Consider the following 27,731-nt stretch of genomic DNA (forward strand, 5'->3'; position numbering starts at 1 on the left):
AGATCTCCCACTTGAAATTGAAGCTTTTTCACCCTTTGGTTATAATACCGGGCTACTTGCTCCTTATACTTGGCTGCTTTTATGCACGCCAATTCTCTTCTTTCTTCGGCGAGATCTAGTTCTGCTCTCAGTCCGTCGTCATTCATTTCTGAGGAGAAATTTAGAGTTCGGGGACTGGGTACGCCGATCTCCACCGGAATTACGGCTTCAGTGCCGTACACCAGACTATACGGAGTTTCACAGTTGGAGGTTTTGGGTGTAGTTCGGTAGGACCATAGGACTTGAGGGAGATTTTCTACCCATTGTCCTTTGGCTTGTTCTAACCGAGCTTTTAACCCTTTCACCAGAATCCGGTTCGTTACTTCCGTTTGTCCGTTTGCTTGGGGATGGGAGACCGAAGTGAACCGCTGTTGAATGTTCAGCTCTTGGCACCAATTCTTGAACGTCTTGTCGGTGAACTGAGTCCCATTATCCGAGATGAGGATGTGGGGTATGCCAAATCGGCACACTATGTTCTTCCAGACGAAGTCCAATGCCTTTGAGCTCGTTATCGTAGCTAATGGTTCAGCCTCCACCCACTTCGTGAAGTAGTCCACGGCAACGATAAGGAATTTCATTTGCCGAGGAGCTTGAGGAAGTGGTCCCACTATGTCTATGCCCCATTGCATGAAAGGCCAAGGGCTTTGCATAGTGTATAGATCGGTCTGCGGCATCCTTGGGACATTTGCATGAATTTGGCACTTCGTACACTTCTTGACGAGCTGCACTGCCTCTTGTACCATGGTTGGCCAATAATATCCCCATCTCAGAACTTTTTTAGCTAAAGCTCTGGCTCCGATGTGGCTACCGCACGATCCTTCATGAACTTCTCTGAGGATGTAGTCCGTCTCTTCTGGTCCTACGCACCGCAATAACGGCTGGAGGTAAGACTTTCTAAAGAGGACTCCTTCATGAAGTTCGTACCGAAGTGCTCGGCACGTGATCTTCCGAGCTTCTCTCTTATCCTCGGGCAATTGTCCTTGATCCAGATACTGCAAGATCGGCGTCATCCAGTTCGGCGAGCTGGATACTGAATGTACCTCGGCTTCATCAATGCTTCGATGCATTAATTCTTCCGCCTTTGAGCTCGGATCTGAGGCCAACTTACTTAAGGTATCTGCTCGGCTATTTTCCGCTCTGGGAATGCGGATTATCCGAAAATAGGAGAAACTTCGGCTGATGCTTTGCGCTTTGTCCAAATACTTCTTCATTCTCTCGTCACGAGCTTCACTTGTACCCAACATGTGATTTACTATGACTTGTGAATCACAATGGACTTTGAGAGATTTGACGAGCAGACTTTGCGCTAACTGGAGTCCGGCCAGGAGGGCTTCGTACTCGGCTTCATTATTAGTAGTGGGGAATAGGAACCGAAGTGAGTAGGTTACCTCGTGTCCGTCGGGAGCGACAAGTAGAATACCAGCTCCACTTCCCATCTTGTTTGAAGCTCCATCTACGAATCCGCTCCAGCAGTCCGGCGGCTCTACTTCGGATTCCAAGGGCTGTGCTAGTTCGGCATTGGCAGAATTCTTCTGTTCGGCAATAACAGGAATTGCTTGATCGAACTTTGCTTCTGCAAGAAAATCTGCCAAGGCTTGTCCCTTGATGGCTTTCCGAGGTAGATATTCAATTGTGTGCTCTCCCAACTCTATAGCCCACTTGGCGATTCTGCCTGATGCTTCTGGTTTGGTCAACACTTGCCGAAGTGGCAGATCAGTTAAGACGCATACCTTGTGAGCATAGAAGTATGGCCGCAGTCTCCTTGCTGCATTTACTAATGCCAGAGCAATCTTTTCCAGAGGTTGATACCTGGTTTCTGGACCTCTTAATGCTCGGCTTGTAAAATAGATGGGAAGCTGCTTTAGGCCTTCTTCTCGTACAAGCACCGCGCTGATGGTTTGATCCGATGCCGCTAAGTATAAGAATATTACTTCGGCTTCGGTTGGAGCAGAGAGAATAGGAAGCTCGGCTAGATAACTTTTGAGCTCGTCAAAGGCCTTTTTCTGCTCGGCTCCCCACTCGAACTTTGGTGCCTTTTTCAACACCTTGAAGAACGGCAGTTGCTTTTCGGCTGCTTGGGAAAGGAATCGATTCAGTGCGGCTAGACATCCGGTTAGCCTTTGCACGTCATGTATGGACTTCGGCATTGCCATGTTCTGAACGACTTGAACTTTTGAGGGGTTTGCCTTGAGTCCGTCCTTTGAAACCCAACAACCCAGGAACTTTCCCGAATCTACCAAAAAGGTACACTTTTGGGGATTAAGTTTGAGGTTGGCTTTCTTGAGCACGTTGAGAGTGGACTTGAGGTTGTGCTCGTACTCCGAAGTGCTTTTGCTTTTGACGACTATATCGTCAACATACACTTCGACCTCCTTTCCAATCAGGTGCCGAAAAAGCTTGTCTACCATCCTTTGATAAGTGGCTCCGGCATTCTTTAAACCGAATGGCATCTTTTTATAAGCGAAAATGCCGAAATCAGTAATGAAGGCCGTTTTTGAAGCGTCAATCTCGTCCATTAAAACTTGATGGTATCCTTTGTACAGATCAAGAAAACAAAAAATTTCAAAGCCTATCAAAGCTTCTACTTTTTTATCTATGTTCGGAAGGGGATAGCAATCTTTGGGACAGTGCTTATTTAGATCGGTGAAATCTATGCACATCCGCCATCCTCCTTCCTTTTTCTTGATCATGACAGGATTGGCCACCCATGAAGGATACTTCACTTCGAATAACACATCCGCCTTCAATAATTGACGGACTTCGTCATGGATGACTTGACTTCGTTCTGCCGCAAAGAGTCTTTGCTTCTGTTTTATCGGCCGGACCGAAGGATCAATATTTAACCGATGAGTGATTACCTCGGGGGGCACTCCGGTCATGTCCAACGGAGACCATGCAAAGACGTCTTTATACTCCTTGAGGAGCTGGATGGTTTTTTTCCCGAAGTAGAGGCGTTCCCGCGAAGCCGATCTTAACCGTTCTGGATGGATCGTCTTCGTACAGCTGAACTGTCATCGAATTCGGCTCCGGTATGACTTCGGTCATTGCCTCTGACTCCGGCTGCTGTGATTGCTATGCTTGGTGGTGCCGATCTGACTGCTCGGCACTTCTAAGCGCAATTTGCAGACATTCCTTTGCTCTCTTTTGGTCACCTCGGATGACCGCTATCCCTCCTTTAGTAGGGATCTTGATGGTGAGGTGATAAGTGGAGCAAATGGCCCGAACTGTGTTGAGCCAGTCTCTTCCCAGGATGACGTTGTACGGGGACCGAGCTTTCACCACGAAAAACTCAATCATCGTACTGGAGCTAGTAGGCGCTTTCCCCACCGTGATCGGAAGGCTGATAATACCTTCAGGGCGGGTGTCCTCCTGGGCGAAGCTCTTCAGGGGAAGCGGAGCCGGACTGAGCCGAGCTGGGTCCACTTCTAGTTTGTCGAAGCACTCTTTAAAAAGAATGCTGACTGACGCTCCTGTATCCACAAACACCCTGTGGATCAGTTTGTTTGCCACTCCGGCTTGGATGACAATGGCGTCTTGGTGAGGAGAGATGGCCGGGACGGGATCAGCATCCGAGAACGTAATCACTTCGTCCTGCTTCAGCCTTTTATGCGTTGGCTCCTCTCGATTGGAGCCTCTGCGCTCTGACTTCAGGGACGACTTGGTCTTCCCGGCAGGGAGAGCGTCAATAGTCTGGATTACTCCATCATATTGCGGCTCGTCATCGTCTTCGGGATCCGGCTGCCTTTTCGGATCCTGAGGAGCGCAGTTCGCACCTCTCTGCTTCTTATTCTTCTTTGACTGCTTGCTTTGGTATTTTTTCAATGTCCCTGCCCTCACAAGAACATCGATACCTGCAGCCAAGTTTCTGCACTCCTCGGTATCGTGACCGTGGTCTTGATGGTAGGAGCAGTAGTTATCCTGGGGTCGGCGCGCGGCTGATTTCGTCATCCGCTTTGGCTTTTCGAACAGGTCAGAGTGCAGTTCGAAAATTTCCGCTCTCGGCTTGTTCAGCGGTACGAACTGAGCGGGCGGCTTCTCGGGATTGAGACGGGGTCCCAATCTGTCTTGCACCGGAGTCCTTTGAATCCTTTCAAAAGGAGTTCGGCGAGGATGTCCCTGATCGCCAAAAGGAGTTCGGCGAGGATGTCCCTGATCGCTATGATCGGGCTTCCTCCTGTCTCCTCGGGATGAGCTGTCTAAAGACCGTTTGCGACGGTCAGCCTCATCGGCACGGGAGAACTGGTCCGCAATGTCCCACATCTCTTGAGCTGTTTGCGGACTGCATTCCACGAGCTTTCTGTAGAGAGCTCCGGGCAGGATTCCATTTTGGAATGCCGAAATGACAAGTAGATCGTTGAGATCATCTACTTGTAGGCATTCCTTGTGGAATCTCGTCATGAAGTCGCTGATCCTTTCGTCGCGACCTTGACGTATAGAAAGCAGCTGAGCCGAAGTGATCCGGGCTTCCGCTTTCTGAAAGAACCTCCTGTGGAAAGCATCCATTAGATCTCGGTAAGATCTAATGCTGCCTTGGGGGAGGCTATCGAACCACCTTCTCGCGTTCCCGATAAGCAGCTCGGGGAACAGCTTGCACATATGGACCTCATTGAGACCCTGGTTCGCCATGTTATATTGATAGCGTCCCAGGAAGTCATGAGGATCCACCAACCCGTCATAAGTCATCGACGGAGTTCGGTAGTTCTGTGGAAGGGGAGTTCGGGTGATATCGTCCGAGAACGGAGTCTTCAATGCTCCGTACATGGCGAACCCGACATCTCTTCGGTATGGAGGAGATGGAGATCTCCTGTGATTCCGGTACCGAGGAGGAACAGGAACATGTCGGGGTTGAGGATTCTTCTTCCAGGAAGACACGGCACTACTGCGGTAGTGACTTTCATGTCTGGATGAGGAAGGAGAATCCACCGTTTTCGTCTTCGGCTCTTGGCTCTTTTGCAGGAAGGCTAAGAACTCATCCTGCTTCTCAGCCAAGAACAGCTTGACAGCCTCATTCAAATCAGGCTGCTGGGAAGACTCGGTGTGTGGACCTTTTGAGCGGCTTGTTCCTTCATCGTGAAAACTGGAAGTAGCTGTCTCCCGAGGCTGTTTTCCGGACCTGCGGGCTGGACTAGCTTCCTCATGGTTTTCACGAACGGTATTGCGGGTAGTGTGTGATCTGGTATGCATTTTTTTGGGGTGGAAAAAGGGTCAAAAATTCGCTTTATCACAAATTTGGTTCTCTGTTTCCCACAGACGGCGCCAGTGATGGATCCGCGAATTTCTGATGTTAGTAAATGCTGGTAGAGAATAAAGACTACGACACAAAGAATTTACGTGGTTCGATTTACTGAAGTAAATCTACGTCCACGGAAAGAAGGGAGGGCAAGATTGTATTGCTTGATCTGGGATTACAGCTTACAACACAGACTTGCTATATGATATTTTATCTCTAGAGAGCTTAACCCTTTTCTATCTGATCTAAGTTCTATTTATACATTGAACTAAGATCGTGGCTTGCATCACCACTAATGATGGTTGTGGATGTCGTGGAGGTCATGGCCTAAGATCGTGGATGTAGCGTAGGTCATGGCCTACGATCGTGGCCTGAGTTGACACCACGTGGTAGTGGGTGTGTTGGAAGTTGTGGAAATCCTGTATGGGTCCACTAACTCCTTGTTCGGTCGAATGCTGAGACCGAACTGCTTTGGTTGCCGATCTGAGAGTAGAGCTTGATGCCGACCTGAGAGCAGAGCTTGATTGGTTGGCTTTTACCGAGCTGTAGGCTGAGGCCGAACTCTTTGGTAATGCCGAACTCATACTCTTCCTTGGGCTTTGGGCTGATGGGCCGTCATTGCTGTTGGGCTTGTTTAGTACGCACCCCATCAATTTGAAAAAGGGAACTAATCTACTTCCTCGAAATTGAAGGTTGTGACTACAAAGTTACAAGGGTAGAGAGGGAAAAGGAAACCAGAAAACCTGATTTACTTAATCAATCAACGTTAGATATATATACTTCGTTGTATCGTACTTGATAATTTTTTCTATAAGATTTAAGAAGATAATGTTTGGTGTTATATACTCTTCGTCTCTTCGTCCAATCGAACTTGAGGGATTTTTATATAGCATGGTTAAAAGAAGATTGTGTTTGATGTTTTGAACTAATTTGATAGTATATAATTAGTAGTGATCTTTTTTTAATAATAATAAAATTAATATTTAGATCATTCAAACTCAACCTTTTGCATATATAACTAAGCACTAATCATATACATTCTTACAAAAAGGTTGAAATCTCAACCCTAAGGCCCCGTACATCCCGGTCCGACAGTATTATGAGGGGTATTAAATCAGGGTATGTAGTGACCCGTTAAGGGGGAGCGCCTAACCTACTGCATGCCAGAAGCCCACCTCCCAAAGCCTCACACTTGTGCCTGAGAGGTGTTGCAACTATACGACCGTAGTGGGATTTGATCCTTGGCCATTCATACAAATCATATCCATTATATTATGATTTGAAGAGATGAAATTTAATTAAATATGTTCCATATTAGTAATGCTTGAAATCCATTACAAAAAGTTATTTTTATGATTTTATCAGATCATGTGTGCAGTTAAATTGAAATATTCAGATAGTAACTGAAAAAATCATCTTTGTCATCTCATAAATAGAAATAGCACAATGTCTTCTTAAAATATTAAAAAATAAAAATAGATGCATTAGCTTTTTAGGTAATTTACATTAAAAATCGATTTATACTTTTTTAGACGTTAATTATTTTAAATGATTAGTATATTGTACATTAATTTTTTACAATAATTTAGGAAAAAATAACTTTTAAAATTAAATGTACTCAGATTTTTTATTGCACAATTATTTTCAAATCAAACTCAAAATTATGTTTAATGTTCATAAATCTTTTATATCATCTCTTTTTTTCTATAAATAAAAATAATTAATAATAAAATTAATTTATATACTCAGTTCAAGTTAAAGGGACATCATGTAATATTCATTTATTACACATGACTCCGTGACCGTGATCCTTGAACTTCCAACTCATAATACATTCATAAATTACTCTATACTCTATACCATGCAAATTGTAAGACATGATTTGGAGGAAAGACCGTGACAGAAATGTGAAATCCGGTCATTGTTTATATTATGTAACGTTAATTTAATTTTTGTTGTGCCAGAATAGAGCAATTGTGTAATTGAGATAAATAGAAACATAAAGATACATAGATTTACGTGGTTCACCAACGTTGTGTTGGCTACGTTCACGGGCAGGAAACGAAGAACATGTTGTATTTAGATTGTTTTCGAATTACAGAGTTATGTGCCCTACTTCTATATAAATAGGCACACAGACGAGGGGCTAGGCTCAATATAACAATTACTCCCTCCGTTCCACTTAAGATGACACGTTTTCCTTTTTAGTTTGTCCCCACTAAGATGACACATTTCCTTTTTTGGTAACTTTCTCTTTCCAATTAATACACCCAACCATTTTTTCTCACTCCTATTTAAATATTTATCTTTCTTTCTCTCTCTATTTTAATACTTACACCCACATTTTCTCTCTCCAATTAAATACATTAACCAATAACTCCTAAAATCATGTGCCGGCTAAGAAATGTGTCATCTTAGCCGGGACGGAGGGAGTAAGACCCAAAACAGAAACATAGCACAACGAGACCCACTGTCACGCCCGCCCACCCTAGGGGTGTTACAAACGAGGCGATCGTGACCAAGGGACAAACATTAAGAATAGCATTTAAGGATAACAGTTCATAAGAAAGACTCAATTAGCTTAAAGGAATAGTATATATCAGAGTGTATGATACACAGAGTGCAAACTCGACTTTAGCTCCAAACAAATGGGAAAAGCTCGAATAAAATCAGAGTGTCTTTTCAACAATCAGCAACTCGAGATAAAATTATCTCAACAATACTTGGCGAAAGAAACCATATTCAGCGGAAGCATTTCGAGAGTAGAATAATGTCATGTATGAAGACACAACATATTCTGAAACTTTCATAGACATCTTCTTCACTTTTATGCTCAACATCGCTCGCCGTCATCACTGCTCAACCTGCACATTTTTAAAACAAATGCAGGGCTGAGTACTTGGTGTACTCAGTGGACACGTGCCGAAAATATATTTATAAAAACAGATTTTGTCAAGCCACTCTTTGAGTGAACTCGGAGTTTTAGGAAAAGTCCGAGAACACTAAACATTTTTCTTTTCCTTTTTCAAAAGCGATCTTTCGATCTATTTTCCTGGAACATATGCCGTATCTGACAAACCCGATTTCACTATCTCTTGTTCATTCATCAATTCGTTCGTCATTCATCATTCCTTTCATCATTTATCATTCCTTCATCATTCATCATATTTTAACATTCAAGTGCCGGGGAAGTGGTTACCTCCCACGGTCTCCCATCAATCCATTCCATTCATCGTTGCAGTCAGATAGGCATAGTTCCAAAACAAAATATGACTTGACATAACCTTTTCAACTTTATTTTCCTCAAAACGTTTTTGAAACATAAATCATTTTTCTGCATAGGTCGAGCATCATCTCACATCACATCAACGAGTCGAGCAAATCACAATTCACTCGATAAATCAACACATAGCACAACATAACATGCGCAACAACACTTTCACTTTGATCACATATAACATGATGCTCAAACCGATATATGAAAGTTCTTGGAAACACTTTAGTTCGAAAGCCCACGTAAAAACTTCTCGTAAAAACTGTACGGTAACTAGAAAGCCCACCTCGTTCGTTTAAAGCCTTCACGCCGTGCTCCTCTCTTTCTCCTCTTCTCTTTCTCGGCTACGCTCACGCCGCCACCACGCTACCGCCACCGCTGCTGTATGCGCGGCGGCTCGCTGTCGCGGTCCGCCCCAGCCACCGTCGCCGAGGATCTCCCCCAGCCGCCGACGCCGTTCCCGACAGGTAGGTGGTCGGAAATTCGTTCATCCATCCCCTCTCTTCTCTCTCTCGGATTTCTCTCGATTGTGAAGTAAAGAAATGAAAAGGAGGGAGGTTGTATATATAGAAAATTTTTTCATAAAAGATAAAATTTCACGTCTTTTCATTTTGATGCGACGAGTAATTAATGCGGCCGTCGTTGGAAAACGTGCCTGATGTGACGTGGTTCTTATCCACTTTTCGTCTTGATGTGACGCGGTTCTTATCCAACTTTTCGTCTTGATTTGTTGTCGAAAGTGTATTTGATACGTGGTCTATTCTTTCGTGTAGGTATCATTTTTGGCTCGTAACAATTGGGTTTCAAATTGGGCTACGAAAGAATAATTGTTTGGCCCCAAAAGTGAAATACTTCTCTCGATAAAAGAAACAAGGTCGAAAAATTTTCAAGTGCACAAACGACGGTCCTTTCAAGAACACAATAAAAAGGTAGAAAAAGTCGGGGTGTTACACCCACGTTTAGCTAGCGGCAAACAATACAGATTCAAGGCATACTAGTTGAGTACATACCCATCCCATATCGGGATTCTGAGGGAAGTTGGAAGGTGTATATAATTTATGTCTAACCCTAATTAGTTTGAGATCTTTTGGGAGTGACCCAAAAAAATTTGTACGAACTTTGCCCAAAATTGACAATATCAAATTACTATTGCAGTCGACAATTCGAACAATTTTATCGGTGTACATTCTTCATAGTATCAATATATTGATCAGGTCATTATATTATCCCCTAGCTAATCAAGAAGGGTTTTATATTTGATGTTGGGTTTCTCAATCAACGTGGGTTATGAATAGATTCTTAACTAAATTAGGTCACCAATTTAGTATAGTCGAGTCACACGATAGGTTCCACACGTTGGGCCAGTTTTAAGTTTTACCATAGACTAGTATACTAACTTCTAGAAGTAATATAAAAAATCGCCAAAACTGACCAATACGTTTTCAAGAAAATAAATGGAGTAATATATATCCATCCATTATGCATTCGAAACATGAAAACAGTAATTTCGACTTAAGTCAATTCACAAATCTCCAATCACGTCCTGTCGAATTATATTCTTTTGAAAAAAAACAGTAATCTACTTCCACAAAATAGAAAGTTGTCACTAACAATGGTACGATTTATAATTTAAAATCAACGTTGAATATATTCTCTCATGTTTCAACGCCAATAGTGGAGTGTTGTTATCAATGGTTAGAATTTAATTAATTACTAATTAATTAATCAATATAGTACTTAAAGGATATGGGCGAGATTAGATTAATATGGATTAAATAATTATAGTTGGGCTACAATTATAATTAGTCCATAAGCCCAACAATCATGAAACCCTAATGACTCTTTGTCTATATAATGGTTATTTATTCTCCATTGTGGGAGAAGAGAAATATCGTAACATTAGAGAGAAAATACGTAAAGCTTTGTAGAGAATTCCTAGCTTTCTTCTACGGAGCAATTGTACCGGGATAGTTCCTGCATCAGATTGGAATACACGTGGACCTCGATAGTAGTGGATTCAACTTGCAGGACACAATCGTAGAAGAAAACAACACAACAAGTAAGATTTAGTTTCGTTGTGTTTTACATGCTCAACTTGCAATATGATTATGAATCTAGATCTGTTATTCTTGTATGCAATTTCCGCTGCGCTCATTAGATGAACACAAGAATTCCTAACAGTGGTATCAGAGCCCGGGGCTTATTCATATTTATTTTGTAATTTAATTATACGTGGATTGATTTTCGAAATCAGAATTTTGAAATTGGATTTCGAAAGGAAATTAGGTTGAAAATTGTTTTCATCCACTATGCTTAAAATATTGGTTTTGGAATCCAATCTTAGCCGCCGACGAGAAATTAGAATTGAAATTTCAATCACTTTTCAAAGAATGATTTTGGAATCCAAAATTAACGAAACGACGAAAAGTTGAAATTGAATTTCAATTACGTCAATTTTCAATGAGTGGTTTTGGATATTGGAACTTGAATTTGGAATTCAATTAATTGAAATTTGATCTCAATTGTATATACAACATCTTGCAACTTGAATTTGGAATTTAATGAATTAAAATTTGATTTCAATTGTATATACAACATCGAAGGCCGAATCATGTAAATGCGTATTTTGTGGATTTTGTTTCCTAATTTATGACATACTCCCTCCGTCCCAAGCTACTCGCACTTATTTCCTTTTTGGGCGTCCTAAGTTACTTGCACTCTTTCAATTTTTAGTAAAAATTTTCACCTACAGCCGTCATTTTTGACTTTCCTATACACTCATTCCTTAATCTCCGTGCCGAAAAGGAAAGGAGCGAGTAGCCCGGGACGGAGGGAGTATTAATTATGTGTATTGTTTACTTATGTACGCTGACTCCAATCCTTTAATGGATGTATATCAATTTGATTTTGTAATCTTTGAATTGGAGTAATGATTACATGGGTATCATATTGTATTAAACATGACTGTTGCGTATTTGGTCTGTTTTGAATTTGATTTCAAAATTTAAGAACTGGTTCCGTAATTGAAATTAGATTTCAATTCCTTCAAAAGAATTTTGTGATATTACCGAAAATTGCAAATTGATTTTGGAGTTTGACTTCAAACAATTTTGAATCGTTTGGAAAAGAAAATCATGCTTCCGCCGATAAATCCATGCCAAGAAATTATTATTTATTAATAGTACCAGTTTAGGGTATCTATTAATTTAGAATAAATATTAAGTACCCTAAATGTGCTTTTAATATTAGTTTAGAATTAATATTAAATATCTATTTATATTAGTTGGGAATTGATATAGATTAGATGATAAATTTATTAATTGGATTAATGGATTAATGAGCAAGAATTTGTTAATATTATTATTTTGGAATAATAAATAATATATGTGCTTGATGATGATTTGGAGTTATTACTTGATTTACAAATTTATTAATTTAGAATTAATACAGATTGAATTAATTTCGTTAATTTGATTAACAAATTGGGACATAGTTATCATCTGGAAATGATAATATATACTCCACATCACAATATTAATTTGGAATTAATATTAAATATGTATAATTATATTAATTTAGAATTAATATAATAAAATCCACATTTAATTAGAGAATAAAATTTGATTTTATTTGTTGAGCATTATTTGATATCTTATGTGATAGGCATGCTATTTGATTTTATGCTTATTTATTTCAACTATAGTAGTTAGAGACCGTTTATTGTCTGGGTAGGCGGCGCCCAGTATGTGTAGTCCGTGTTATACTATGTCTGGGTAGGCGGCGCCCAGTATGTGTAGTCCGTGTTATACTATGTCTGGGTAGGCGGCGCCCAGTATGTGTAGTCTGTGTTATACTATGTCTGGGTAGGCGGCGCCCAGTGTGTGTAGTCCGTGTTATACTATGTCTGGGTAGGCGGCGCCCAGTAATTGTTTGAAATTTAATATTGGATATTATATTCACAGAACTAGTATCACACTTTTCCCCACAAAATATAAGTCTTGTTTTGAAACAAACGCGTCGTCCATCACAATTGTTTGATGTTCCTAGTCTTTTCGACCACGAGTTTTACGCCCTCGCGTTTACTCTAAATCTACAAGGTTTAGGCTCATTCATAGATGCATGGTTGGCATCGTGTGATGGGGTTGACTTGCTTAAATTATTTTGAGTAGCCCTCGCAACCAGAATAATTTATGGACGTATATTAATTAGATTAATAAACCAAGAATTGTAAAATTGTTGTTACAATTGGCTTGGAGGCCTACCTGGTGATATTATTGTAGTCATCAGCCCTCGCAGAGGCTGCAATAATATAGACTTGGATCTTGGACCACTAAAATTTATATTAGATATAAATTCGTATTTTATGTTTGAGGGACATAATATATGTTAAAATTAGTGGGAGCTAATCAATACAATAAACCCTTGTTTGATTAGTGATGCGATTGTGATCTTTGTATGCTTTTCTAATTCGCTTTTCGTTTTATTTTCTGTTCAGATAATATGTCAAACTTATCTTATGAGTGTATGATGGAAACAAACAAATTGACTAGGTCAAATTTCACGGAGTGGCAGAGAGACTGCCCAAAACTCAAGGCACAAGGTGCAATGAGTGGGAGCTCAGCTATGTTTGTCATTGAGATAAATATGTCTATGAATAACTCACAATCTTGGGTATTGGATACCGCTTGTGGTTCACACATTTGTAATAATGTGCAAGGTTTAATTGACAGCAGGAAAGTGAGGCCTGGGGAAGTAGACCTACGTGTTGGAAATGGAGCAAAAGTTGCTGCCGAACGCGTGGTAACTTATAGATTAGATCTTCCCTCAGGACATAGACTAGATTTACATAATTGTTATTTCGTTCCAGTTATTTCAAAGAATATTATTTCCATTCCGATGTTAGACATCGAAGGTTTTTCCTTCCATTTTGCAAACAGCAGGTGCTCGTTTTCTAATAATGGATTGTTTTATGGAAATGCCTCTTTAGAGAATGGATTATATATGCTTGAATGCAAACGGGATATTCTCAATGTGCAAAATAAAAGACTTAAGCTATGTAATACGGATAATGCTACTTATCTTTGGCATTGTAGACTTGGTCATATCAATGAGAAAAGGATAGCGAGATTGAGAAAGTTAGACTATCTAAATTCATTTGATTTTGAATCATATGGTGCTTGTGAATTCTGTCTCAAAGGAAAGATGACTAATAATCCACTTTCCGGGAAAGGGGTGCGTGCTAATGATGTGCTAGAGTTGATCCACACAGATGTGTGCGGACCGTTTCCAACTCAAGCAAAAGGTGGTTATTCGTACTTCATTACTTTCACTGATGATTTGACAAGGTATGGATATGTGTATCTTATGAAACACAAATCTGAGGCCTTTGAGAAATTTATAGAGTTTAAGTGTGAAGTTGAGAAACAACTTGGGAAAAGTATAAAAACTCTTCGATCAGATCGAGGAGGGGAATACTTGAGCCGAGAATTTCTTGATTACTTGAAATCGCATGGAATTCAGTCGGACTGGACACCTCTTGGTACACCACAAATGAATGGAGTATCTGAAAGGAGAAACCGAACATTATTAGATATGGTTCGATCCATGATGAGTTTAGCTAGTCTTCCTTTATTTATCTGGGGTCATGCTTTATTGACTGCTATTTACATTCTGAATAGAGTTCCATCTAAATCAGTAGAGAAAACACCATATGAGTTATGGTATGGCAAAAAGCCTTGTCTTAACTATATGCGGACCTGGGGTTGTCCAGCTTTTGTTAAGAAACAAATGACTGATAAGTTGGAATCTAAAAGTGAGAAGTGTTACTTTGTGGGATATCCTAAAGAAACTAAAGGATACGATTTCTACTGTCCTGAAAATCACAAGGTGATAACATCAAGGAATGTGACGTTCCTTGAAGACAGTTATGTCTGCAAGGAACAAGGTCAAAATACAGTAGATCTTGAAGAAATTCAAGAACCACAAGTTAACAATGAGGATGAGATATTATCCACTGGATTGGACAATAACTCAGTGGGAGTTTTTGATGATCTATTGGGAGGGGAAATTACTCTTAGAGAGGACCTTAGAGAGACTCTCGAAGGACCACCTCAAGACAATGAGATGCATCAAAGACAAGATGATACAATAGTTGCATCACATCTACCTCAAGAAGATCATAGTGATATTCCTGAACCTTCTCACATACAGAATGAACAGCCTGAACCAGAGCAAAACCAACTCAATAGGCCTAGAAGGATTCGTCGTGCACCTGAGAGACTGAATCTAATGGTTGAGAACCAAGATGACGAAGTTGATTTAGATGACGATGAGCCTAAGACCTATACCGAGGCGGTGTCAGACACCGATCGAGAGAAGTGGCTTGAAGCCTTGATATCTGAAATGGACTCGATGTACTTCAACTTAGTCTGGGAACTAGTTGACTTGCCAGATAGGGTTTACCCCATAGGTTGCAAATGGATCTTCAAAAGGAAGAGAGATGCAGATGGCAAAGTACAAACCTACAAGGCTAGGTTAGTGGCAAAGGGTTATAGTCAGCGCGAAGGCATTGACTATGATGAAACCTTTTCGCCAGTTGCTAAGATCAAGTCCATTAGAATATTACTTGCAATTGCTGCATACTACAATTTTGACATTTGGCAAATGGATGTCAAAACCGCATTTCTCAATGGAGAATTAGAAGGCGATGTCTATATGACACAGCCAGAAGGTTTTGTATCGAAAGAAAGGCCGAATGCAGTGTGCAAGCTAAAGAAGTCCATCTATGGACTTAAGCAAGCTTCGAGGAGTTGGAATATTTGTTTTGACAGAACAATCAAATCGTTTGGTTTTGTCAGAAGCAAAGAGGACCCATGTGTTTATAGTAAGCGCGAGAATGGAAACGTTGTCTTCCTCATCATATATGTTGATGACATCTTGATTATGGGAAGCGATCGTTCCATGATGCAATCCGTGAAAGAATGGTTATCTAGTTCCTTTATGATGAAGGATCTGGGTGATGCTTCCTACATCCTTGGAATCAAGATCTATCGAGATAGACCGAATAGGATGTTGGGATTATCACAATCCACTTACATAGACAAGTTGCTAAGGCGCTTCTCAATGGAGAATTCTAAGAAAGGTTTTCTTCCTATGGGACATGGCATTGTATTGTCAAAGAAGGATTGTCCTTCTAATGACAAAGAAAGAGACAACATGAAAAGGATCCCGTATGCTTCGGCTATAGGATCTATTATGTATGCCATGATTTCTACTAGGCCAGATGTGGCCTATGCGCTTAGCATGACAGGCAGATTTCAGCAAAATCCCGGTGAGGAACATTGGAAAACCGTTAAGACTATTCTTAAGTACCTTAGAAGGACTAAAGAATATTTCTTAGTCTATGGTGGACAACCAGAGTTATCAGTTACTGGGTACACTGATGCTAGTTTCCAAACAGACCATGACGACTATAAGTCTCAGTCTGGATATGTTTTTGTCCTCAATGGTGGAGCAGTGAGTTGGAATAGTTCCAAACAAGGTACAACTGCCGATTCCACCACCGAAGCCGAGTATATTGCTGCATCTGAAGCTGCCAAAGAAGCTGTTGCTTTGTTAGAGTTCGTTAAAGAACTGGGTGTCATTCCGAGTGCCAATAGTGCAATACATTTGTATTGTGACAACACTGGTGCTGTTGCGCAAGCAAAAGAACCCAGAGCTACGAACAGGAACAAGCATGTTCCCAGAAGATATCATCTGATCAGAGAAATAATTGAAAGAGGCGACATAAAATTAGAAAGAGTACCCACTGATGATAACTTGGCTGATCCTTTCACCAAACCGTTATGTATAGCAAAACACAACAAGCACTTTGAGAGCTTAGGTGTTAAGCATCTTGGTAGATGGCTTTGAATCAGTGCGAGTTACAGTTTTATATGTCTTAGAAACATTTTGTGTTGGGACAATATTACTTGATCACATTATATGAAAATTTCATTTTCTATGGGTTTTGTGCACTTATTGGAATAATTGTTTTAAATGTTTGATTTTATTCTAAATATTTGTTCCCTTGAATTATGATTGTCGTTAATGGTGTGAGACATTAATGATATAGTATAATTCTAAAATAGCCCTAACCAATGATCACCAAGAATGGGATATTGGTGATATGTTATAGGTTAGCATGGGGTTTGCATCACATTCTTCGAGAATGTAGTTGTTCTCACAACTATGAGATATTAGATACTCGTGATGGACACATGGTATACTTTGGAGAGTATTGGTATACCCTACTATTAAACTGTTTTGTGAAGTGTCTACAGTTTATTAGTACATGAAGTATGTAATAGTCCTTGGATCTGAGGTCATTACACATTTTGTTTGTTGAGTGATGTGCTTTGACCTTGTACAACGCTTTGCCTCCCCTCGGAGGATTAAGACACGGACTTGTGTTGGGTACATCATAAGATAAATGGAAATGGTAGTTGAGCCAAGAATGAGATTCATTACTCGATTAGAATTTCGAGAGAACACTCAAATTCTCTATATTACTTGACCATTAAGTCATTGGCCAATGCAAAGATATATTCAATTAAAGTAATTGAATATGATCGAATGGGTCATTTAATAAAGATGAGATAAAGTGATTGAGCTATTTGGATGACACATGACAAATCTTAGGCTCAATCGGGTGGTTCGTGAATGAAAGGATATTACTATAAACTTTGTGTAAAGGCTTGTTTAACGAATTCACGTAAACGTTCTTCATATATCGAGCTACGCTGCCAACGCAGTCTAGGAGTTTTGTGCAGACTTCGATTAGATCGCCGTCGATAATGAGGGCCTAAAGGGTCACACTATAAGTGTATTTTGATCCGCTCAAGGGTACAAAGTTGGAACTGCGTATTATATCTAATGCTAGTCCAAGTGGGAGATTGAAAGGATATGGGCTAGATTAGATTAATATGGATTAAATAATTATAGTTGGGCTACAATTATAACTAGTCCATAAGCCCAACAATCATGAAATCCTAATGACTCTTTGTCTATATAATGGTTATTTATTCTCCATTGTGGGAGAAGAGAAATATCGTAACATTAGAGAGAAAATACGTAAAGCTTTGTAGAGAATTCCTAGCTTTCTTCTACGGAGCAATTGTACCGGGATAGTTCCTGCATCGGATTGGAATACACGTGGACCTCGATAGTAGTGGATTCAACTTGCAGGACACAATCGTAGAAGAAAACAACACAACAAGTAAGATTTAGTTTCGTTGCGTTTTACATGCTCAACTTGCAATATGATTATGAATCTAGATCTGTTATTCTTGTATGCAATTTCCGCTGCGCTCATTAGATGAACACAAGAATTCCTAACAGTACTCCCCTCCATTCCATTGAACTGAGGATTATTTTTGGCATATAGTAGGAGATATTGAGTACTCCCAATAGAAAAGTGATCAGATGTATTAGTTGTGACATTTTATTAACAATAATCGAAAACAAAAAAATAATATTAATATTCAGATTTTATTTTTAAATCTACTAATTTTTTAATATTAATACCCTCTCCTCCGCGGACAAATTTCCTTATATAATGAGCTTGTAGTTGCGTTGAAAGTTAGTGAACAGTGTTTTAATTTGCACTTTATGTCACCATCATGATGCTGAAATTGTGTAGATTGCCTTTGTTTACCTGCAATTGCAATTTTATTTGATAAGCTCATTAATGTAATGTTGAATTATCGATGATTTTATAAAGTCATTAATGTAATGTTGAAATATCGATGATTCGTGTAGAGTCTTCCATGCTTGAGATTAGAAGGAAGGCAATCTACTTGTTGTTACTACCTACCAATGACAATAGAATCAAGATACTAGTGAATGCTATGGTCTCCACCAGAAGCTGCAGTAAAAGTATCCACAATGGTCGGACCACTAGTCTGTCCAGAGCGGACTAGTGGTCGCCATATCAGCATTTCTTAGTCCGACTCTTCCTTCTGCAATGGTTTGGGCTAGTATCCGCCCTATCAATTAAAACTCATTTTCATTTTAATTGTTAATGTTATTGTTTTTAATTTTTATTTTCAATTACTAAAATACCAAAATATATTATATTAAAAAAATAAATTTAAACAAACACCTACATTACAGAATTTAAAAAAAACTACATTACTTAATTTAGAAAAAAAAACTACATTACTAAATTAAAAAAAACTACTCCCTCTGTCCCGCTTAAGATGATACGTTTTCCTTTTTAGTTTATCCCAACAAAGATGACACATTTCCTTTTTTGGAAACTTTCTCTATCCAATTAATACACTCAACCATTTTTTCTCACTCCTATTAAATTATTCATCTTTCTATATCTCTCTATTTTAATACTTACACTCATCTTTTTTCTCTCCAATTAAACACTTTAATCAATAACTCCTAAAATCTCGTGGCGGCCAAGAAATGTGTAATCTTAATCGGGACGGAGGGAGTACTCATCTAAATGGTGATTTTAAGTGGACATGCTTTGTGACCAGCAAGACGTTGCGGAGCACGAGAATTGTGAGCAAAGGGGAGGGAGAGTTTAAGTTTTTAAAATTCTTGTTTCATTCAGCTATATTTTAACAACCTGTTTGCCAACGATTTTGTCGTATAAAGACTCTCTAGCTTCGCGAGTATGCTCGCTGCACTCATCTCCTTCGCCACTTCTCGAAAAACCTTGTTAAAACTCTTAAATCTTGTCTCACATCGACTTGGTGATGATCCTAGCTCTTCTATATAAGTGTGGATAACCCTCCCCCTTACAAGGTCTTTTAAAGGGTGACTGACTCATTTCTAATAAACCTTGTGTCCGAGACATAGAACGATCGCACTATGCGCCTTTGCTTCGATCTCAGCCCTCTTCAAATTTGCTTCCTCATCAAGATCGACCTTCGGCTTATCTTCTTTGCTTTCAACCTCCAATGTCGTCGCAAGTCCATGTTGAATTAGCATTGCACGCATTTTCATGCGCCATAATCCGAAGTTGTTGTAGTAGCGGAAAAGTAATCGAGATTTTATTGAAGTATCGCTCTTCAATTGAGCTCGAGATCGACAAAGCATAATAGGGAAAGAGTAAGAAGTGAAATTAACCGCTCTAACAGCTATTTAAATCCCCATCTAACGGCTACTTTGATCTAAGGGTGGATATTAATAGCTTTTAACTAAAACCGATCATACGGTTGCTGAACAGCGAGTTGAGCTGCTTTAGTGCTTACTTAACCTTCTTGATTGAGCCATCACAAATCTAAGTAATACAGATTTCGAAAGAGGAATAATTTTTCTATGGGTTATAAATATTTTTCTCAAATGCGTATTTAGTTTTGATGATATATATTTATAATTATTTAACATGCACACTGATTTTATTTAGTTTATTCAAGATGTTAAATTAATAGAATATAACAATTTTAAGTCGTGGATAGTGCGTGGAATATAATGACAAACTTATTATTAAATGCTAGCCATGAATAATAGTAATTTCAGACATAGAATGAGATTTGGTTTTAAAAATAATTACTAGTACTTACTGATTATTATCTGTGCTATAACTCTGTATTAAGATATAATAATCATATAGTAATTCATAAAGCATAAAAATAATTCACCTCTCTCTGATAAAGCAGACAAAACAAAACTACACCAGCAGAAAGCCAGATTCTCCAGTTACAGTGAGATAAATCTAGAGGAATATACTTACACAATGAATGCTCATTTGAACGACACATTTGGCCATAAGGCTACAACATCTACTGTTACCCGAGAATCACGACCAAACGTGGCCGTCATCCACCTTTTGCTTCTTCTTCCTTCTTTGCTCTCTAGCTTGCAACGCATGGTCGGCATACTGTGCGCGGCGAATCTCCATTAATTTCGTTTTTGCATCCCGAAATGGTGCATCAGACTTTGCAGCCATCAATTGCTGGGAATGAAATTACAATTTATTGTTAGCAATTGAAATCAATAATAAGGGGATCGATCGATCAGGTCTAACTACCTTTACATGGTCCATTGCCGCCAAGTTGAACCCTAATGTATCTTTGCATTCCTGACAAAACATAAACATCAAGTTTGTTCAGAATCCAAGAATCAAACTAAGGTTTTATAGCTTAAATCAAATTTCATTCAAAAATTACCTTGACCCATGTGTGCAAGATGTCGTAGAGAAGAGATAAGATGGGCCTGGCGGAGATAGTAGAGGTCAGTTGGTAATGATGGATCTGTAGCAACACAGTTGAAACCCGACAAACAAGCTCAACCTGACAACAGAAACAACTCCAAATGATTATGCGATTCATATGGTAGTAATATAAGAAAAGCAGCCATCAGAGTTGATAATTGCTCCAGTGATCAAAGCCGTCTACATCGCACTGACCTTTTCAGGGTGGTGAGCAATCCACTCTTTCAAATAGGATAGAACCCCTAAGGAATCGGAGAATGGCAGAGCCTGAGAAATTTTACGAGTGAAGAAACAGATTATACTTCTCCCCCCAAATGAGGAACACATAATACCATATTAAGAGATGATTGATGATAAATTCCTCATCAAGTAAAGATGGTGATAATACATGAGTACAGAGTCAGCATACTTGAACATACAAAATTTTATAAACAGAAGTAAAACCAACCAAACTTACTAGTAACGCCTGCTCCAAATCATTGGTGTGAACACTTGATACTGCACGCAAAACAAACTCAGATGGAGAAAGGCCAAGCATAAGAATGTTTGGCTGGAAATCAGCAGCCCCCTTCCTTTTGATCTCTCCTGAAAATAAAATATAAAAAAGAATCATGATGACATTCAAAATGCATTTAGCTTTTGTATGGCTGTTCAAATCTGAAGGGACATCAATAACAATAAGAGAAAAACACAGATACACACATGAATCTTAGACTAAAGTACAAGTGAAATCATTCTTTACTTGCACAATCACATGATATAAAATACAATCACCTCGTGCTCGGCAATACGCTTCAGTTCTTCCTCTGCTATATCTAGTGCTTCCAAAATCGAGTCTGCCACTGTTAGGTTTCTCCAGTTTTCTTCCCAGCTAATCCCACAGCCCCCTCTTCTGGTAATTCCTCTTTAGGGGCATACTTAGTCTCGAATGGATTATCAGTGTGAGTCTCAAACATCTCTTCCAGCCTCTTTTCTTTCTCCTCCTGCAAAGTACATAATGAGTCACTCACATTAGGCTGTCTTACAAAGACAAGGAGCTATAAATAAACTTCACATAGATTAGGCTGTCTTACAATGTAATTATTAGATAATCAAACTAAAAAAATATACTACAGTACTCCCTCCGTTTTTTAAAAATGGCAACTATTTCCATTTTGGGCCGTTCCTTGAAAATAGAAACTTTAGAATCTTTCTATTTTAGGACATGGACCCCACAATCCACTAATACTTTCACTACTTTTTTCTCTTCTTCTATCTTACTTTACTCATTTTTTCTTTTCCTCTCTCTTACTTTACCAATTCTTCTCACTTACTTTACCAATTGTGCATTAAAACCCGTGCCGTTTCAAATGTTTCTATTTTTTGAATACGGAGGGAGTATTAACTAAATATTGAAAGAAAAATGTGTACATCCCAGCGGCGGATAGATCCCAACTAAAATAAATTTATTAACTAAATATTAAATAATACACTACCTCAATGAAAAAGGGCTCTTCAGTACGATCCCAACGGCGGATAGATCTATCAAGAGATCCTGTTAACAGAAAATCCCCGCGATTGCTAATTGCAAGACAAGAGACCTCAGAATGATGACCTTCAAGAGTTAAAAGCAACTCAAACTTGTCTGCATCCCAATATTTCACTACACGATCTCTTCCCACACTGAACATGTAATGAGTATTTTTGACAAACTTAACTGCCTCGACGCTGCAATGAAAATAGCAATTCTGATTTAGCAAATCCGAATAATGTATCAGGAGAAGGAAAAGATAATCAGTGGAAGTGGACTTCTTGACAATTTTCTCCCAAGTGCCATTACCTTTCAGCATGAGCAAAAAGGGACTTATGGCAGTCACCAAAATCCAGACCCCAAATCTTCAGATTTTTGTCCGCAGAGCCAGTAACAATCAAATCTCCATCAGAAGATATGTCCATGCACAACACCGGCAGCTTGTGGCCGTACAGTGAGGAAAAATTTAAGGGTATCCATAAAGAAGACCTGTACCAATGTAAGGAATAAGGCCACAAACATAACTGAAGCATAGAGAGTGTAGATACAAAAGGTTGAAACCACAGCCACATTCCTACACTGACAAAAATACTCATTTATACACAAATTACTAGTAAATGTATTAACTCCCAAGGATATAGATTTAAATTAGCTAAGCAGAAGATTTATCAATAAATGGAGCATTTATCGTCTATGACATGCAAAAAAATACAACTCTGTTTGAGGCGGAAATGTAACAGAATCTAATATGACATAAGCAACTGAAAGAGTCATCAAACCTTCACTGTGCAATCCAACAACGCAACTGCAATATGTTTGCCCTCTGGGCTGACAGCAATTACAACAACATCATCATTCATTTTCAAATTTTTCACTGGAGATACTGTCAGATGTTTATGATCCTGTAGAACCAATATAATTAAGACATGATTATGAACATTTACTTGCATATGAAAAACTAACAAAAAAATAACAAATATGAATGTATATGTAATAAAGTATGGTAACTAGCAGAAGATTTGATGGATGAAACAAAACAAGATAAGAAACATACTTGACCAGGTTTCTGTGTAAAATCATACTCCCAAAACTTGACATCCTGGTCTGCACTGCCAGTGACAAAACCATCTGGTGTTGAAGCAATAAACCTGACGTCACCCCCATGAGCCTCAACTATGTCAACACAAGTACCACTTCTTACATCAATTATTTCCAATGTCCCTTTTTTAGTGCCTACAACTGCATACTTATTACCAGGTACAAAGAGGCCACACAATCCATAACCTGAATCAATAGTTCGCAAGCAAGACCCGGTGCTAGGGTTCCATATTTTGATTGAGCTATGGCTTGTGGACATCAGAAGAGTATTATCTGAGCTAAGAGTTACACTTCTAACAACAGAACGATGTCCTTGGAGCTCAATTGCACTTGTCCTTTCTGAAGAATTGTTGTCAATTGAAAATTTTTCCAATGAATTATTGTCTAAAGACAATGCTAAAGTTCCCAGCGAGCCTTTTGCAGTTATAGGAGAAAAGGATATAGAGCATATCTTCTTCTTAGCTCGTACGGGCTGAAGAGGCTTGAAGATGTCAGGGACTGTAACTATGAGCTCACTACTCTCTTCAATTTCCATATCTGTATTTCCATTTTCAATTATCCCAGCCTTATTTTTTGAAGTTTTTTTCTCCTTTCTGTTGATTCTCCTTTTGGCCTTCCTTTTAGATTCAGAATCATCCAAAACACGAAATATCTCAACAATTTTTCCAGCAACCTGACAGACCAGTAAGTTGCCAGCTTTATTGAACTGGACCGTGGAAACCCTATCCTTGCTCTGACGCTGTATATCACCAAAATGCTGCAAAACTTCCCATTTGTTTCCGGCAGAGGTATTTCCATTTTCAACATCCAATGCAGTTTTTTCAGGGTCTATTTTTCCATCAGCTGCATCATTCTTAATTGAATAAAACCTGAGCTCTAAGTCACCTGACCCAGACACTAAATATCTTTCACTAGAATCAATATCAATTGACCAAATTTCACTATGATGACCACTAACTATCTGCACGCAATGCTGTGTTTCAAGATCCCAAACTCTCAAAAACTTGTCCTTTGAGGAGCTGACCAACTTTTTACTGGAATCTAGGAACACAAGATTAGTAACCTATTTCAAAAATGAGAAAGAGCAAAAGTGAGAAAATGCCATCTTAAAATTCAAGATTAGACCATATAATAATATACTCATGAAATCACTTAAACCTGGTCACGATGCCCTCGGAGGCGAAATAAACCTGTTTCGCCAATTACATCCCATAAAATGATGTCACAGTCCTTGCTCCCTGAAGCAAGTAAAGATCCAAGCTTATTGTACCGAAGAATTGTCACTGCCGATCTATGACCATTTAGAGTGGTCTCGCATGTTCCTTTTTCACTATCCCATAGTCTTACAGTACCATCGGCATAGCCACCTGCAATCTGAAAACCAAATTCCATTCATAATTATTCCAACATAACAGCATTCCCCGATGTATCAGTCAAGATGAATTATATGGATTGCAACAATCAATTTACTATTAACAATAGAAGTGTTATTAACTTGTGCAACAACTAACTTGAACAAAAATCAAATTTTATTATCTTCGATTCATGTATAAAAACTTTATCACTGAAAACCAAACGCCGTCGCACTGATCTAAGTAGTAATCAGATTCAGCTCATAGTTCTAAATACGATCAGTGGTTTGAAGTAAAGAGATAGGAAGCAATACTAGGGAAGAGTGGGAAGCGGCGATGGCGGTGACGGCGAGCTTGGGGCCGCGAGAGGTGGAGGAAGGTGTCGGCGCTAGGGCTTTGGTGCAGATTCCCTGGCGGACGTGCCACACTCCGAGCTTCTCTAGCGCCGCCGCTAAAAGGTGTTTGCCGGAGCTGTCGTATGTTATGTTACAATCAACCGAGACGATGACCCCGAACACCGCCGCAGACTCGTACCTCAGGTATGCCTAGAGCTCGAGAGAGACGGAGAAAGGGGTTTTTTTCTTTTTTTTCTAGAATAGAACTTTGATTCCATGTTTGTACTGAACTTTTTTTTTTCTGGGTTTGGGAGAGGTGCATGACCGCGTCTCCTTTTAATGAAACGCATGACGGAGATGCCTCTTTTATAGAGACGCATGAAGGACATGAGTCGTTAAATTTTTAATTTTTTTTCATTATTTTTTTTGAAAGACGCATAAACGTCATGCGTCACAGGCAAACACGCATAAGCGTCATGCGTCTTTCAATTTTTTATTTTTATTTTATTTTACTATTAAAAATAAATAAAATAAAATAAATAAATAAAATGAAAGACGCATGACCCTTATTTACCTGTGACGCATGACGCTTATGCGTCTTTAAAAAAAATAATGAAAAAGAAATTAAAAATTTAACGACGCATGACCCTCATGCGTCTCCTTTCTCTCCTAAAGGCGAAATAAAAAAAAGTCCAATACACTTGAGGATTGTTAAATGTGTTCTAGAACAAAAGAAGAAAAAACCCCAGAGAAAGGAGGGAACGTTATAGAGAGAGATGCGCAAAGAGGGAAGAAAGGGTTTGTTTTATCAAACTTGGGCTTCAATAACTTGGGCTTCAAATACAATAAGATTTAGATGATTAAATCAACTAGGCTAAGCCCAAATCATCTTTGGATGCTTTTATGTTTTAATGATGTGTTACACTTCAAAAAATGTACTTATCTTAATATAAATGACTAAATGTACTATTGGATATGAATTGGACTGAGGGCATTAGCAATGGGGCGCCCTAAGGCGCGCCACGTCAGCAGTTTTATCCTCCTACCTCCCCACCTGCAGTGGGGCGCCCTAAGGCGCGCCCTAAGGCGCGCCACATCATCATTTTATTTATTTGTTTAATTGATTTAAATGTTTTCAACTAACAATTAATAACGAGTAAATAAAAAGGTCGAAATAACAAACGGGGACACATTAATAAAAAAAGAAGTTACACCGTTCAACTTACAAAAAAAAAAACTAAGTCGGTGCAATTCCCAACTTCCGACGCAGTTCATCTATCAATGGACTTGAAGCCATTTCGTAGTAATTATGTAAATGTAAGTTTCGAAAGTGAAATTGTGAAATGAAATGTAAAACGAATGAACTCTATTTATAAAACAACCAAACCGCGTGCCATCGTCCGCGACCTATCGTCCGTGTACGCCACAATGGGGAGGACGATGGCGCGCCCGATGCCTATCGTCCGCAGCCATCGTCCGTGTACGCCACAATGGGGCGGACGATGGCGCGGACGATAGGCATCGGGCGCGCCATCCTCCGCGCCCTTAGTATCGGCCGCGACGATCGTCCGCGACCTATCGTCCGTATCCGCAATGGGCGCGGACGATCGATGGCGCGGACGATGCGCGCCATCGGGCGTGCCATCGTCCGCCCATTGCGGATGGCCTGATATAGACTCTAATTCTTTTGGATAAATAATTTTTATTTTATTTTAAAACAATATTAATAATGATGTTAATTAATTCAGTTTAGAATCAATTCACAAAATTATACATGCACCAACTTAATTATACATGCACCAAAATTATCACACCCATATCTAGGATTCCTAATAAATTATTTAATTTGCTCCTCATTCGGATTATCGGATATATAATATCTTTCTAGTTCTTAAAATATTTATATGTATATGTCTCAAATTATGTCGAATTCAATTTAGGGGGATTTGCACCAAACAATTTTTTGGGAGAATACAGGATTAGCCACAAATGATTTATATTAGTAGTATCATTATAGCTAAAAGCATTTTAACAAAATTGATTTGAGATATGGTACTCCATAATGTATTGTTTGACTGTAGTTGATGTTTGTGGCAAGCTATGGTTTATATTCCACTGGTGTAGACAATGGCCTAAACTAACAAATGTTAGATATTATAAATTGTGGTGTTAATCCAATAATTCTATAAAAAGTTATTTGGTGCAAGCTATTTTTAAATTGTTTTGACCTAATTCTCCGTAAAAAGACAAGCTAATCATATTTTTTTAATTGAAATGCAATATAAATATATACACAAAAAGTTCTCATTACTGTATTTAAAAATAAAATCTAATTATAGTGACAAATACAACTGCAAAGGATCTGTTTAAATAATGGGATAATGGCACATAATATCATCAAACTTTCAAAAGGTTGAAATTTTCACACGAACTTTGAAATTGACAAATAATATCATGAACTTTACCCCGAGTTTGTTATTTCCCACCAATGAAAAAATTCCTGCAAATAATATCATGATATAGATTTATTTTCATAATTTCTCGACAAAACTTCGAGAGCTTCAAGTTTTTCAATCTTTGAGGATAGTTTTTCTTGAAGCACACCCTCCAAAATTGTTATTCAATCTATTAATATAGTTGGAATTTTTTCCTTGGTGAGAAATAACAAACTCGGGATAAAAA

At 39.0% G+C, this 27,731-nt stretch overlaps 1 pseudogene; it reads right to left on the reverse strand.

Annotated features, from left to right (window-relative positions):
- Window positions 1–20,161: 20,161 nt before the first annotated feature.
- LOC121774513 lies at window positions 20,162–26,867 on the reverse strand (annotated as a pseudogene).
- Between the last annotated feature and the right edge of the window lie 864 nt (window positions 26,868–27,731).

Source organism: Salvia splendens, chromosome 17 (genome assembly GCF_004379255.2).
Source record: "Salvia splendens isolate huo1 chromosome 17, SspV2, whole genome shotgun sequence".
Classification (NCBI taxonomy): Eukaryota; Viridiplantae; Streptophyta; class Magnoliopsida; order Lamiales; family Lamiaceae; genus Salvia; species Salvia splendens.